Genomic DNA, 15,009 nt, shown 5'->3' on the forward strand with positions numbered 1-15,009 from the left:
AACTTGGAGGCAAAACCCTTGCTAGATATGAGTGATGACACGGAACAAAGACAAAAAGCACAGAAGAGGAGTCAGCTAGCCAAGGTTTAAAGCGAGAGAGACAAAGCAGTACACAATCATAATCCAAAAGAGTAGTCATAAGGGAAGCCCAGGGTCAGAGGTCAGTAATAGAATAGAAAGAGCAAGTAGGAAGCTAAGGAGGACAGAGTCAAAATAACCAGCAAACTTGTGTGAGCTGATAACCTGTATATAGGCAGTCCAGGACCCGCCCAAGACTTGATTGGTAGACAGGCTGTCAATCACACAGACATAGAGCAGTGTCCAGACACAGCAACAAAAGGCTCTAGGGGTGGGGGGGTGGGCAAACTGGGCAATTGCGCAGGGCCCAAACCCTTTCAGGGGCCCCCTGGCGATGGAATACTTTCCCTATTAATATAGGGGAAGTATATGTCGGAAGGATAGTGTGTGTAGCTGCAGCGGCTAATACATAGCAGCCAGCGCAGGAGCTGAAGGTATTCATCGAGGAAGCTCCACTCAGCACTCTCAGGAGGCTTCACACACACACACACACACACCACTTCTCTGGCTGCTCACCAATGAGAGAGTGAGGAGAGCCCAGGAGGCGGAGCTTATTCCTATACAGAGGAGAGGTCAGCAAAGTGAAAGTTAAAAATTACAGGTACCTGCTGGAGTTACTACTGTATGCCTATTAATGTCAGGCATTTGGGGTGATTAATTTAGTTTCAGTAACTTCATGTGCCTCACATTAATAGCAGTTAACCCCATCATGTCCTTCACATTAACCCCTGTGTGCCCCATATACCGTATTTTTCGGACTATAAGACGCACTTTTTTTCCCCAAAATTTCGGAGGAAAATGAGGGTGCGTCTTATAGTCTGAATGTGGGTGGAGGAGTGGGTTTGCAGCATGGCCGTGCTACTGCCACCGCTGGTTTTCTTCAGCGGCAGTAGCGCGGCAATCTGCAGGCCCCGGCAGCTAAGACAGTCCCCGGCATCTGCTGTACTAGACCGGCGGATGCCGGGGAGTGTTTTAGCTGCCGGGGCCTGCAGATTGCCACGCTACTGCCACCGCTGGTTTTCTTCAGCGGCAGGAGTGTGACAATCTTGCAGGCCCCGGCAGCTAAGACACTCCCCGGCATCCGCCGGTCTATTACAGCAGATGCCGGGGACTGTCTTAGCTGCCGGGGTCTGCAGATTGCCGCGCTACTGCCACTGAAGAAAACCAGCGGTGGCAGTAGCGAGGCCATGCTGTAAATCCGCTCCTCCTCCACAGGTCCCGGCAGTCAGTTAGCCCCGGGGCCGGTCCCCACCGGCCCCATACCTTTAGTGATGCAGGCCGGCTCCTGCACGGCGAGGCCGCAGGAGCCGACCTGTTCCGATGACAGCCGGGAGCCTAATGAAGGCTCCCAGGCCTGTCATAGATATATATTACTATCGCGGCTGGTCTATGCCCCTCCGCGATAGTAATGTATAGAATCTCCCATAGACGGCAATACACTTGTATTGCCGTCTATGGGACTTGCAATCAAATGATTGCAGGTTCAAGCCCCCTAGGCGGGGGATAATAAAATAGTAAAAAAAAAAAAAAAAAAAAACACTTAAAAAAAAATATAATAAAAAATAAAATAAATAAAAATTCACCTCCTTTCCCTAGAATACATATAAAAGTATAACATGGTGTAATAGACACAATTTCATTAAAACCTAGACACAACTAGCTTTAACCTTAACAAGCATAAATAAAAACTCCACTACGACTTTATGTTTTCAAAAATAGGCCGCAATTAGAGATGAGCGAACAGTGTTCTATCGAACTCATGTTCGATCGGATATTAGGCTGTTCGGCATGTTCGAATCGAATCGAACACCGCGTGGTAAAGTGCGCCATTACTCGATTCCCCTCCCACCTTCCCTGGCGCCTTTTTTGCTCCAATAACAGCACAGGGTAGGTGGGACAGGAACTACGACACCGGTGACGTTGAAAAAAGTAGGCAAAACCCATTGGCTGCCGAAAACATGTGACCTCTAATTTAAAAGAACAGCGCCGCCCAGCTTCGCGTCATTCTGAGCTTGCAATTCACCGAGGACGGAGGTTTCCGTCCAGTTAGCTAGGGGTTAGATTCTGGGTAGGCAGGGACAGGCTAGGATAGGAAGGAGAAGACAACCAACAGCTCTTAAAAGAGCTAAATTCCAGGGAGAAGCTTGTCAGTGTAACGTGGCACTGACGGGCTCAATCGCCGCAACCCAGCTTTCCCAGGATCCTGAATGGAATACACTGTCAGTGTATTCCCGTATACCCGATATATACCCCCGATACCCGTTCCAACGGTGTGCCCCCCCACCTTCACCCCAGAAATACCCTGCAAGTCCCCTAGCAATAGGATTGGGGCTATATACACCCACTATTTTTGCTACTGCCATATAGTGCCATTGTCTCACTGGGAATTCAAAGAATATATTGGGCTTACATATAACTTCAATTCCAGGGAGAAGCTTGTCAGTGTAACGTGGCACTGACGGACTCAATCGCCGCAACCCAGCTTTCCCAGGATCCTGAATGGAACACACTGACAGTGTATTCCCGTATACCCCATATATACACCCCAAATCCCCGTTCCAACGGTGTGCCCCCCCACCTTCACCTCAGAAATACCCTGCAAGTCCCCTAGCAATAGAATTGGGGCTATATACACCCACAATTTTTGCTACTGGTATATAGTGCCATTGTCTGACTGGGAATTCAAAGAATATATGGGGGTTATGTGCACCCACAATTTTTGCTACTGCTATACAGTGCCATTGTCTCACTGGGAATTCAAAGAATATATGGGGGTTATGTGCACCCACAATTTTTAATACTGGTATACAGTGCCATTGTCTGACTGGGAATTCAAAGAATATATGGGGGTTACGTGCACCCACAATTTTTAATACTGCTATACAGTTCCTTTGTCTCACTGGGAATTCAAAGAATATATGGGGGTTATGTGCACCCACAATTTTTAATACTGGTATACAGTGCCATTGTCTGACTGGGAATTCAAAGAATATATGGGGGTTATGTGCACCCACAATTTTTACTACTGGTATACAGTGCCATTGTCTGACTGGGAATTCAAAGAATATATGGGGGTTATGTGCACCCACAATTTTTACTACTGGTATACAGTGCCATTGTCTGACTGGGAATTCAAAGAATATATGGGGGTTATGTGCACCCACAATTTTTAATACTGGTATATAGTGCCATTGTCTGACTGGGAATTCAAAGAATATATGGGGGTTACGTGCACCCACAATTTTTACTACTGGTATACAGTGCCATTGTCTGACTGGGAATTCAAAGAATATATGGGGGTTATGTGCACCCACAATTTTTAATACTGGTATACAGTGCCATTGTCTGACTGGGAATTCAAAGAATATATGGGGGTTACGTGCACCCACAATTTTTACTACTGGTATACAGTGCCATTGTCTGACTGGGAATTCAAAGAATATATGGGGGTTATGTGCACCCACAATTTTTAATACTGGTATACAGTGCCATTGTCTGACTGGGAATTCAAAGAATATATGGGGGTTACGTGCACCCACAATTTTTACTACTGGTATACAGTGCCATTGTCTGACTGGGAATTCAAAGAATATATGGGGGTTATGTGCACCCACAATTTTTACTACTGGTATACAGTGCCATTGTCTGACTGGGAATTCAAAGAATATATGGGGGTTATGTGCACCCACAATTTTTAATACTGGTATATAGTGCCATTGTCTGACTGGGAATTCAAAGAATATATGGGGGTTACGTGCACCCACAATTTTTACTACTGGTATACAGTGCCATTGTCTGACTGGGAATTCAAAGAATATATGGGGGTTATGTGCACCCACAATTTTTACTACTGGTATACAGTGCCATTGTCTGACTGGGAATTCAAAGAATATATGGGGGTTATGTGCACCCACAATTTTTAATACTGGTATATAGTGCCATTGTCTGACTGGGAATTCAAAGAATATATGGGGGTTACGTGCACCCACAATTTTTACTACTGGTATACAGTGCCATTGTCTGACTGGGAATTCAAAGAATATATGGGGGTTATGTGCACCCACAATTTTTAATACTGGTATACAGTGCCATTGTCTGACTGGGAATTCAAAGAATATATGGGGGTTACGTGCACCCACAATTTTTACTACTGGTATACAGTGCCATTGTCTGACTGGGAATTCAAAGAATATATGGGGGTTATGTGCACCCACAATTTTTAATACTGGTATACAGTGCCATTGTCTGACTGGGAATTCAAAGAATATATGGGGGTTACGTGCACCCACAATTTTTACTACTGGTATACAGTGCCATTGTCTGACTGGGAATTCAAAGAATATATGGGGGTTATGTGCACCCACAATTTTTACTACTGGTATACAGTGCCATTGTCTGACTGGGAATTCAAAGAATATATGGGGGTTATGTGCACCCACAATTTTTAATACTGGTATATAGTGCCATTGTCTGACTGGGAATTCAAAGAATATATGGGGGTTACGTGCACCCACAATTTTTACTACTGGTATACAGTGCCATTGTCTGACTGGGAATTCAAAGAATATATGGGGGTTATGTGCACCCACAATTTTTAATACCGGTATACAGTGCCATTGTCTGACTGGGAATTCAAAGAATATATGGGGGTTATGTGCACCCACAATTTTTAATACTGGTATATAGTGCCATTGTCTGACTGGGAATTCAAAGAATATATGGGGGTTACGTGCACCCACAATTTTTACTACTGGTATACAGTGCCATTGTCTGACTGGGAATTCAAAGAATATATGGGGGTTATGTGCACCCACAATTTTTAATACTGGTATACAGTGCCATTGTCTGACTGGGAATTCAAAGAATATATGGGGGTTATGTGCACCCACAATTTTTAATACTGGTATATAGTGCCATTGTCTGACTGGGAATTCAAAGAATATATGGGGGTTACGTGCACCCACAATTTTTAATACTGGTATACAGTGCCATTGTCTGACTGGGAATTCAAAGAATATATGGGGGTTACGTGCACCCACAATTTTTAATACTGCTATACAGTTCCTTTGTCTCACTGGGAATTCAAAGAATATATGGGGGTTATGTGCACCCACAATTTTTAATACTGGTATACAGTGCCATTGTCTGACTGGGAATTCAAAGAATATATGGGGGTTATGTGCACCCACAATTTTTAATACTGGTATACAGTGCCATTGTCTGACTGGGAATTCAAAGAATATATGGGGGTTATGTGCACCCACAATTTTTACTACTGGTATACAGTGCCATTGTCTGACTGGGAATTCAAAGAATATATTGGGGTGACGTGCACCCACAATTTTTAATACTGGTATACAGTGCCATTGTCTGACTGGGAATTCAAAGAATATATGGGGGTTACGTGCACCCACAATTTTTAATACTGCTATACAGTTCCATTGTCTCACTGGGAATTCAAAGAATATATGGGGGTTATGTGCACCCACAATTTTTAATACTGGTATACAGTGCCATTGTCTGACTGGGAATTCAAAGAATATATGGGGGTTATGTGCACCCACAATTTTTAATACTGGTATACAGTGCCATTGTCTGACTGGGAATTCAAAGAATATATGGGGGTTACGTGCACCCACAATTTTTAATACTGCTATACAGTTCCATTGTCTCACTGGGAATTCAAAGAATATATGGGGGTTATGTGCACCCACAATTTTTAATACTGGTATACAGTGCCATTGTCTGACTGGGAATTCAAAGAATATATGGGGGTTATGTGCACCCACAATTTTTAATACTGGTATACAGTGCCATTGTCTGACTGGGAATTCAAAGAATATATGGGGGTTATGTGCACCCACAATTTTTAATACTGGTATACAGTGCCATTGTCTGACTGGGAATTCAAAGAATATATGGGGGTTATGTGCACCCACAATTTTTAATACTGGTATACAGTGCCATTGTCTGACTGGGAATTCAAAGAATATATGGGGGTTACGTGCACCCACAATTTTTAATACTGCTATACAGTTCCTTTGTCTCACTGGGAATTCAAAGAATATATGGGGGTTATGTGCACCCACAATTTTTAATACTGCTATACAGTGCCATTGTCTGACTGGGAATTCAAAGAATATATGGGGGTTACGTGCACCCACAATTTTTAATACTGCTATACAGTTCCTTTGTCTCACTGGGAATTCAAAGAATATATGGGGGTTATGTGCACCCACAATTTTTAATACTGGTATACAGTGCCATTGTCTGACTGGGAATTCAAAGAATATATGGGGGTTACGTGCACCCACAATTTTTAATACTGCTATACAGTTCCTTTGTCTCACTGGGAATTCAAAGAATATATGGGGGTTATGTGCACCCACAATTTTTAATACTGGTATACAGTGCCATTGTCTGACTGGGAATTCAAAGAATATATGGGGGTTATGTGCACCCACAATTTTTAATACTGGTATACAGTGCCATTGTCTGACTGGGAATTCAAAGAATATATGGGGGTTACGTGCACCCACAATTTTTAATACTGCTATACAGTTCCTTTGTCTCACTGGGAATTCAAAGAATATATGGGGGTTATGTGCACCCACAATTTTTAATACTGGTATACAGTGCCATTGTCTGACTGGGAATTCAAAGAATATATGGGGGTTACGTGCACCCACAATTTTTAATACTGGTATACAGTGCCATTGTCTGACTGGGAATTCAAAGAATATATGGGGGTTACGTGCACCCACAATTTTTACTACTGGTATACAGTGCCATTGTCTGACTGGGAATTCAAAGAATATATTGGGGTGACGTGCACCCACAATTTTTAATACTGGTATACAGTGCCATTGTCTGACTGGGAATTCAAAGAATATATGGGGGTTACGTGCACCCACAATTTTTAATACTGCTATACAGTTCCTTTGTCTCACTGGGAATTCAAAGAATATATGGGGGTTATGTGCACCCACAATTTTTAATACTGGTATACAGTGCCATTGTCTGACTGGGAATTCAAAGAATATATGGGGGTTACGTGCACCCACAATTTTTAATACTGCTATACAGTTCCTTTGTCTCACTGGGAATTCAAAGAATATATGGGGGTTATGTGCACCCACAATTTTTAATACTGGTATACAGTGCCATTGTCTGACTGGGAATTCAAAGAATATATGGGGGTTACGTGCACCCACAATTTTTAATACTGCTATACAGTTCCTTTGTCTCACTGGGAATTCAAAGAATATATGGGGGTTATGTGCACCCACAATTTTTACTACTGGTATACAGTGCCATTGTCTGACTGGGAATTCAAAGAATATATGGGGGTTATGTGCACCCACAATTTTTAATACTGGTATACAGTGCCATTGTCTGACTGGGAATTCAAAGAATATATGGGGGTTACGTGCACCCACAATTTTTAATACTGCTATACAGTTCCTTTGTCTCACTGGGAATTCAAAGAATATATGGGGGTTATGTGCACCCACAATTTTTACTACTGGTATACAGTGCCATTGTCTGACTGGGAATTCAAAGAATATATTGGGGTTATGTGCACCCACAATTTTTACTACTGGTATACAGTGCCATTGTCTGACTGGGAATTCAAAGAATATATGGGGGTTACGTGCACCCACAATTTTTAATACTGCTATACAGTTCCTTTGTCTCACTGGGAATTCAAAGAATATATGGGGGTTATGTGCACCCACAATTTTTAATACTGGTATACAGTGCCATTGTCTGACTGGGAATTCAAAGAATATATTGGGGTTATGTGCACCCACAATTTTTAATACTGCTATACAGTTCCTTTGTCTCACTGGGAATTCAAAGAATATATGGGGGTTATGTGCACCCACAATTTTTAATACTGGTATACAGTGCCATTGTCTGACTGGGAATTCAAAGAATATATGGGGGTTATGTGCACCCACAATTTTTAATACTGGTATACAGTGCCATTGTCTGACTGGGAATTCAAAGAATATATGGGGGTTACGTGCACCCACAATTTTTAATACTGGTATACAGTGCCATTGTCTCACTGGGAATTCCACAAATAATTTGGGGATTCATTCACCCTACATCTCAGGCTCTTGCCATATTCACCCAGGTTGTCAGTGCTGCACCAGCTCGTTCCCAGACAGCTCGGCCCGAAAAACACGTTACCTATATAGAGGATTTGGACAATGAAGACAACATGTTCTAAATCTAATGTCTGCACCTTCTCCAGAATTAAAATAAAGGCAGCGTTTAACTTTCAAATAGCACTGCACAAAGGAAGAGCTTATCAGCTTGTCTCATGACATGCTACTGAAAAGTTTCATTTGTGTATCTTAATGTAAATATAGTTGTATAAGCTTTTTGGGTTTTAGGCACTGCCAAGTTATTTATTACCACCCGCTCCCTTATAATGATGATGACGCCAAAGTCACTGTGGGTGTTCAGAGCTCACAGCTTTGGGTGACATTTGTCTTGCTCTCTGTCGGTACCAGCTGTCTTTTTGGATACCGTAAAGTTATGTTGACTTTATTAACAGCTATAGAAGCTTTAGCCAGGTTGTGACGGTGTGTAACCCTAACAACACTAAGTGGGATACACATTAATAGTCAGTCTATGTACGCTAAACGTATCACTGAAGTAATTTTTTTTCCCTCTCCCCTAATATAAGAAAGGAACAGACATTAGACCTAGACCGGGGTTCGAGGCTTGAAAAAATCCAGTATTATTTGTTCTTCATGATGTGAAATATGTGTTGAAAAGCAACCCAAGATGAAGTCAGCCATGTGTGCCAGTGTGTTACTTGGCATGCCTTTGCTGGCCCCAACTGTAAGGGTCACTCTCCATTTCCTCCATTTTCCACTCCCCTTCACACCATTTGTGGTGAAGCAATGGGATGCACTGAAGTGCACCCTCTAGCCTCGTGTGGGATAGGGACATCAGATGCCACTCCAACCCCCTCGTCTTCCTCCGCCAGCCAACGGTGCGAAGATGAGAGGAGTGTGCTCTGAATGTTTTCTGCCTAGCAGAGGCTAGTTCTCACTTACGAAAATGGCCCCACTTTGACCTGTATATCAGGCACAATGGTGTAGGTTTCAAAGAAACATGGCACCAACAAGTTGGAAAACGTGGGCCATGCGTGGACCGTGTTTGAGTCTGGCAAGCTCCAGATCTGCTACCAGGTTCCAGCCATTATCACAGGCGCAAAAATGCCAGGCCCCAGGTGTAGCAGGGAAAAAAAAATGCCATCTCAGCCAGGATGGCATCCCTGACCTCGGAGGCACTGTGCTGTCTGTCCCCCAAGCTGATCAGTTTCAGCACGGCCTACTGACATCTCCCCATGCCAGTGTTACAGTGTTTTCCGCTAGTAGCTGGGGTGGAGGTTGCAGCTTCGTAGGGTTTCAGTCTACTCCTGCCATGAATTTTGGCCTGGGAGAGGAGATAGGCCACCCCAGTTTGCACCCGGGGAACAGACTCCACCACATTCACCCTGCCTGTCATTAAAGATAAGCACTGCAGCATCCCTGACCACAGGCGCTTGTCCATGTGTCGGTGGTCAAGTGGACCTTGCAGCAAAGCGCAGAGCTCTGGGCCCGACTGATGTTATGGGACACATGCAGGCGCAAGGCAGAGACAGCACACCAAGAGAAGTAGTAACGGCTAGGCCCAGCATAGGGAGGTGCCCCAGCTGCCATCTGCTGACGGAAGGCCTGGGTCTCCAGAAGCATAAACAAACACCAACATCTCCAGGGCCAGCAGTTTATCGATGAGGCTGTTACAGGCTTGGGCATGGGGGTGGGTTGTATTGTACTTCTGCCTGCAATGAAAAGCTTGGGAAATGTGGAGTGGCTGGGAAGAGGCGCATGATGGTGCAGGCCAAAAGGGCGCATGAGGGTGAACTCCCCAATGTGTCAGAGATAGGTGTGTAGGTGTCCTTGCATCATATACTTGCACCATATTTGGCTTTGGAAGTTAATTTTGTGCCAAAAAGTGGTTAAGACAGCGATCCCTCAGCTACTCCCGTTACACTGTCTATTGAAGTTACCATCTGTGGAAGTGGACCACCATTTCTAAGATCCCAAAGGAAGCAGGCAAGAGATGTGCAGTTCAGAAAAAAAGATGAGAAAATAAGTTTAGGCTGTAGAGCACAGAGGGATCGGAGAGGACAGAGCTGGTGTCGGCCAGGTATTCCCACAACATGCGCCTATACTTGTCCCTCCTGGTGACACTAGGCCCCTGAGTGGCAGTAATTTGTCCAGGGGGGCCATTAACGTGTTCCAGACCTAGGAATAAGTCTTCCAACAGGGTAGAGTTTTGCATGCCTTTGCTTCTACCCACTGTTTTTGCTGCTTAGCTTCCCTCCACATCTACTCTGCTTTCACCCCTAAACATCACCCCAGTTTATGCCTTTGCTTCTACCCAGGTTTTTTGTTGATTTAGCTTCCCTCTACATCTACACTGCTTTAGCCCCTAGACATCACCCCTGTCCATGTGGGGTCGGTGGCCTCGTCATCCACCAACTCCTCTTCCAATTGCGCACTGCCCCCTTACTGCATACCGCACATGACCACAGCTTGCCTTGATGGCAACTGTGTCTCATGATCCCCACTTAGGTCCAGACAAGTCGGTGGCGGGTCCAAAACCCCAAAATTGGAAGGAAATGGCAGATGCTGCAGTATTTCTAACACCTGTTCCTGGTGCTCGGGCCTGGTCTGTGTTGTACCCTGCACCCTGCTTAACGCATCTGCCATATCCGAAGTTGTGCTGAGCGCATGCTAATGTTTCGTGTCCAGTGCAATGGATGGGATGGGATTTCACATAAGTCTGCCACCCATGGCCACTCATGGTTGAGCAACTGAGGGAGTTGACTTTGACGAACCCAAGGGTTTTGGAGTTGGAACTACATCAAAGGTCTGTGCTGCTCACACACTCTGCTCAACACATGATATGTTTAGTGCCAGCAGTGTGGAGACGTCGCACAACAGCCGTTGTTCCAGCAGGTACAGGCGTTGTAGGAGTGCATAGAGGCTAGCAGCGGCAACTATACACTTTAAAAACTATCCGCACAAGCGCCACACTTTCACCAGTAGCTCAGGAACATTGGGGTACCTTTTTCAAAAGATTAGCAGCAATGAGTTAAAAACGTGGCCCAGGCATGGAATATGTTGCAGGCTGCCAAGCTACAGAGCCAATCCCAGGTTACGGCCATTATCACACATGACAACATGCCTGGGCCCAGGTGCAGTGGCAAAAACCACATTGCCGTCTCATCGAGGATGGCATGACTCACTTTGTAGGCAGTGTGCTGTCTGGCCCCCAAGCTGATGAGCTTCAGCACGGCCCGCTGACGTCTCCCCACACCAGTGTTGCAGCGTTTCCAGCTCGTAGCTGGGGTCAATTTAACAGCGGAGGAGGGTGGTGTTTCAGCCCTCCTCCCAGGAATGTTGTGTGGGGAGACAAGTCAGGCCACCACATTTTGCGACCCGGTCCACGCCTCAACTACATTCAACCACTGTGCCCAAATTGAAAGGTAGCGTCCCTGTCCGCATGCACTTGTCCATTCGTAACTGGTCACATGGAACTTTAGGGCTAAGCGCTGAATTTAGGGACCGCCTCATGTTTGGGGGAAAGTGCTGGTGTGGACGGCACAGTGCGGTGGCGCAGTAGACACTCTGCCCAAAAAGGGCAGAGTGTCCCCCAGCCGGGATTCCAACATCTCCTGGGCCAGATTTCTTGAGATGAGGCCGTTGAAGCCTTGGGCATGTGGGTGGGTTGCGCTGTACTTTAGCATGAAATGAAAGGCTTGGGAGATGGGGAGTTGCTGGGAAGAGGCGCATGATGGCGCGGGCAAAAGGAGAAATGGCAGGAAAAGGTGAGGATAAGGGTGAACTCCCCAAAGTGTCAGAGGCAGATGTGGAGGTGTCCTGGCTCCTGGTCTGGACTGCAGCGCCAGCCCTGTCAACAGTGGAAGAGGCAGTGGCCGCCAGGCCAAACGACGATTATCCTGCGCTTGCTCTCACCCACTGAGCCCAGGGCTTGCCTTCCAAATGATGGCACCCGCAAGAGGTGGTGAGATTCCTCTCCGCAGATCTCCAAACCATCTTGGACTTGCAAATTGCACTAAATTTGTCATGTAACTGACATGTATATGATGAGTCTATCCATTGTCTGTTCATTTTGGTGAAAGTCAGCCTGTCAGCTGACAGACAGCTGTGCTTGTCAGTGATGATGTCACCGGCTGCTTGTACCCCCAGTTTTTGCTGCTTAGCTTGCCTCCACATCCACACTGCTTTTGCCCCTACACATCACCCCTATCCATGCCTGTGCCTCTAGCCATAAGTCTGCCACCCATGGAAACTCATGGTGCAGAAAGTGAGGGAGCTGACTCTGAGGAACCCTTGGGTTTTGTAGCTGGTACTCCATCAAAGGTCTCTGCTGCTCACACACCCTGCTGAACATACGGTATCTAGGGTTAGAGCGTGTGGTGACCTCGCACAACAGTAGGTGCTTCAGGCAGATGTAGGCCTTGCTGGAGTGTATTGCGGCTAGCTCCAGGTACTGTAGACTTGGGAAAGTGGGTGTCCAAGTGCCGCACTTTCACCCTTAGCTCAGCTAATTTGGGGTATGTTTTTAAAAATCATTGCACCACTACATTGAACATGTGGGCCAGGCATGGAACGTGTTGGAGGCTGGCAAGCTCCAGAGCCCTCCAACAAGCTAAAAAACCTGGCCCCAGGGGCAGCGGGGATAAACAAATTGCCATCTCATCCAGGATGGCATCCCTGACCTCAGAGGCAGTGTGCTGTCCGTCTCCCAAGCTGATGAGCTTCAGCCCAGCCTGCTGACGTCTCCCCACACCAGTGTTGCAGTGTTTTCAGCTCGTAGCTGGGGTAAATCTAACAGCGGAGGAGGAGGAGGGTGGTGTTTCAGCCCTCCTCCCAGGAATGTTTTGTGGGGAAACAAGTCAGGAAAATTCTTGAAACGGGAGAGTTTTGCATCTTTGCCCTTGCTGCCTATGGACATCCCTTTGCCTCTAGCCACCATTTTCCCTGCTTTGCTTGCCTCCACATCCACACTGCTTTTGCCCCTAGACATCACCCCAGTCCATGCCTTAGCTTGTACCCCCAGTTTTTCCTGCTTAGCTTGCCTCCACATCCACACTGCTTTTGCCCCTAGACATCACCCCAGTCCATGCCTTAGCTTGTACTCCCAGTTTTTCCTGCTTAGCTTGCCTCCACATCCACACTGCTTTTGCCCCTAGACATCACCCCAGTCCATGCCTTAGCTTGTACCCCCAGTTTTTCCTGCTTAGCTTGCCTCCACATCCACACTGCTTTTGCCCCTAGACATCACCCCAGTCCATGCCTTAGCTTGTATCCCCAGTTTTTCCTGCTTAGCTTGCCTCCACATCCACACTGCTTTTGCCCCTAGACATCACCCCAGTCCATGCCTTAGCTTGTACCCCCAGTTTTTCCTGCTTAGCTTGCCTCCACATCCACACTGCTTTTGCCCCTAGACATCATCCCTATCCATGCCTCTTCCCCTAGCCATAACTCTGCCACCCCTGGAAACTCATGGTGCAGAAACTTTGGTTGCTGACTTTGAGGAACCCTTGGGTTTTGTAGATGGAACTCCATCAAAGGTCTGTGCAGCTCACACACCCTGCTCAAGATATGGTATTGTAGGGTTTCAGCGTGTGTGAATGACGGACAACAGCCTGTGTTTGGACAGATGTAGGCCTTGCTAGAGTGTTTTTAGGCTAGCAGCGACTCCTGTGCACTTGCAAAAGTGGGCGCACAAGCGCCGCATTTTCAACAGTAGCTTCGGTACATTTGGGTATGTTTTTAAAAAACTTTGCACCACTAGGTTAGACGTGGGCCAAACATGGAACGTGTTGGAGGCTGGCAAGCTCCAGAGCCGCTACCAGGTTCCAGCCATTATCACAGGCGTAAAAATGCCAGGCCCCAGGTGTAGCAGGGAAAAAAAAATGCCATCTCAGCCAGGATGGCATCCCTGACCTCGGAGGCACTGTGCTGTCTGTCCCCCAAGCTGATGAGCTTCAGCACCGCCTGCTGACGTCTCCCCACACCAGTGTTTTAGCGTTTGCCGCTAGTAGCTGTGGTGGAGGTTGCAGCGTCGTAGGGTTTCAGTCTACTCCTGCCATGAATTTTGGCCTGGGAGAGGAGATAGGCCACCCCAGTTTGCACCCGGGGAACAGACTCCACCACATTCACCCTGCCTGTCATTAAAGATAAGCACTGCAGCATCCCTGACCACAGGCGCTTGTCCAAGTGTCGGTGGTCAAGTGGACCTTGCAGCAAAGCGCGGAACTAAGGGCCCACCTGATGTTGAGTGACACGTGCTGGTGCAAGGCGGGGACGCCACACCGGGAGAAGTTGAGACGGCTAGGGACGGCATAGTGAGGTGCCACAGTTGCCATCAGGTCCGGGAAGGCGGGAGTTTCAACAAGCCGGAACGCCAACCTCTCCTGGGCCAGCAGTTTAGCGATGTTGGCGTTCTAGGCTTGCGTGGGTGGGTGGTTAGCGGTGTATTTCTGCCGGCGCTCCAATGTCTGAGAGATGGTGGGTTGTTGTAAAGAAGCGCCTGATGGTGCCTTTGATGGTGCAGGAGAAGGAGATAAGACAGAAACAGGGGAGGATGAGGGAGAAGTCAACAAAGTGGCGGAGGCAGATGAAGTGATGTCCTGGCTCGTCCTCTGGAGTGCATCGCCAGCACTGTGAGCAGAGGCAGTGGCATGAACGGCGGGCGACGTTTGTCCTGCCGTTGCTGCCTGCCACTGATTCCATTGCTTGGATTCCAAATGACGGTGCATTGAAGTGGTGGACAGGTTGCTCTTCTCAGGGCCCCTACTCGATTTCGAGAGGCAAATTGTGTAGACGA

The sequence above is a fragment of the Leptodactylus fuscus genome, chromosome 6 (assembly GCF_031893055.1).
Source record: "Leptodactylus fuscus isolate aLepFus1 chromosome 6, aLepFus1.hap2, whole genome shotgun sequence".
Taxonomy (NCBI): domain Eukaryota; kingdom Metazoa; phylum Chordata; class Amphibia; order Anura; family Leptodactylidae; genus Leptodactylus; species Leptodactylus fuscus.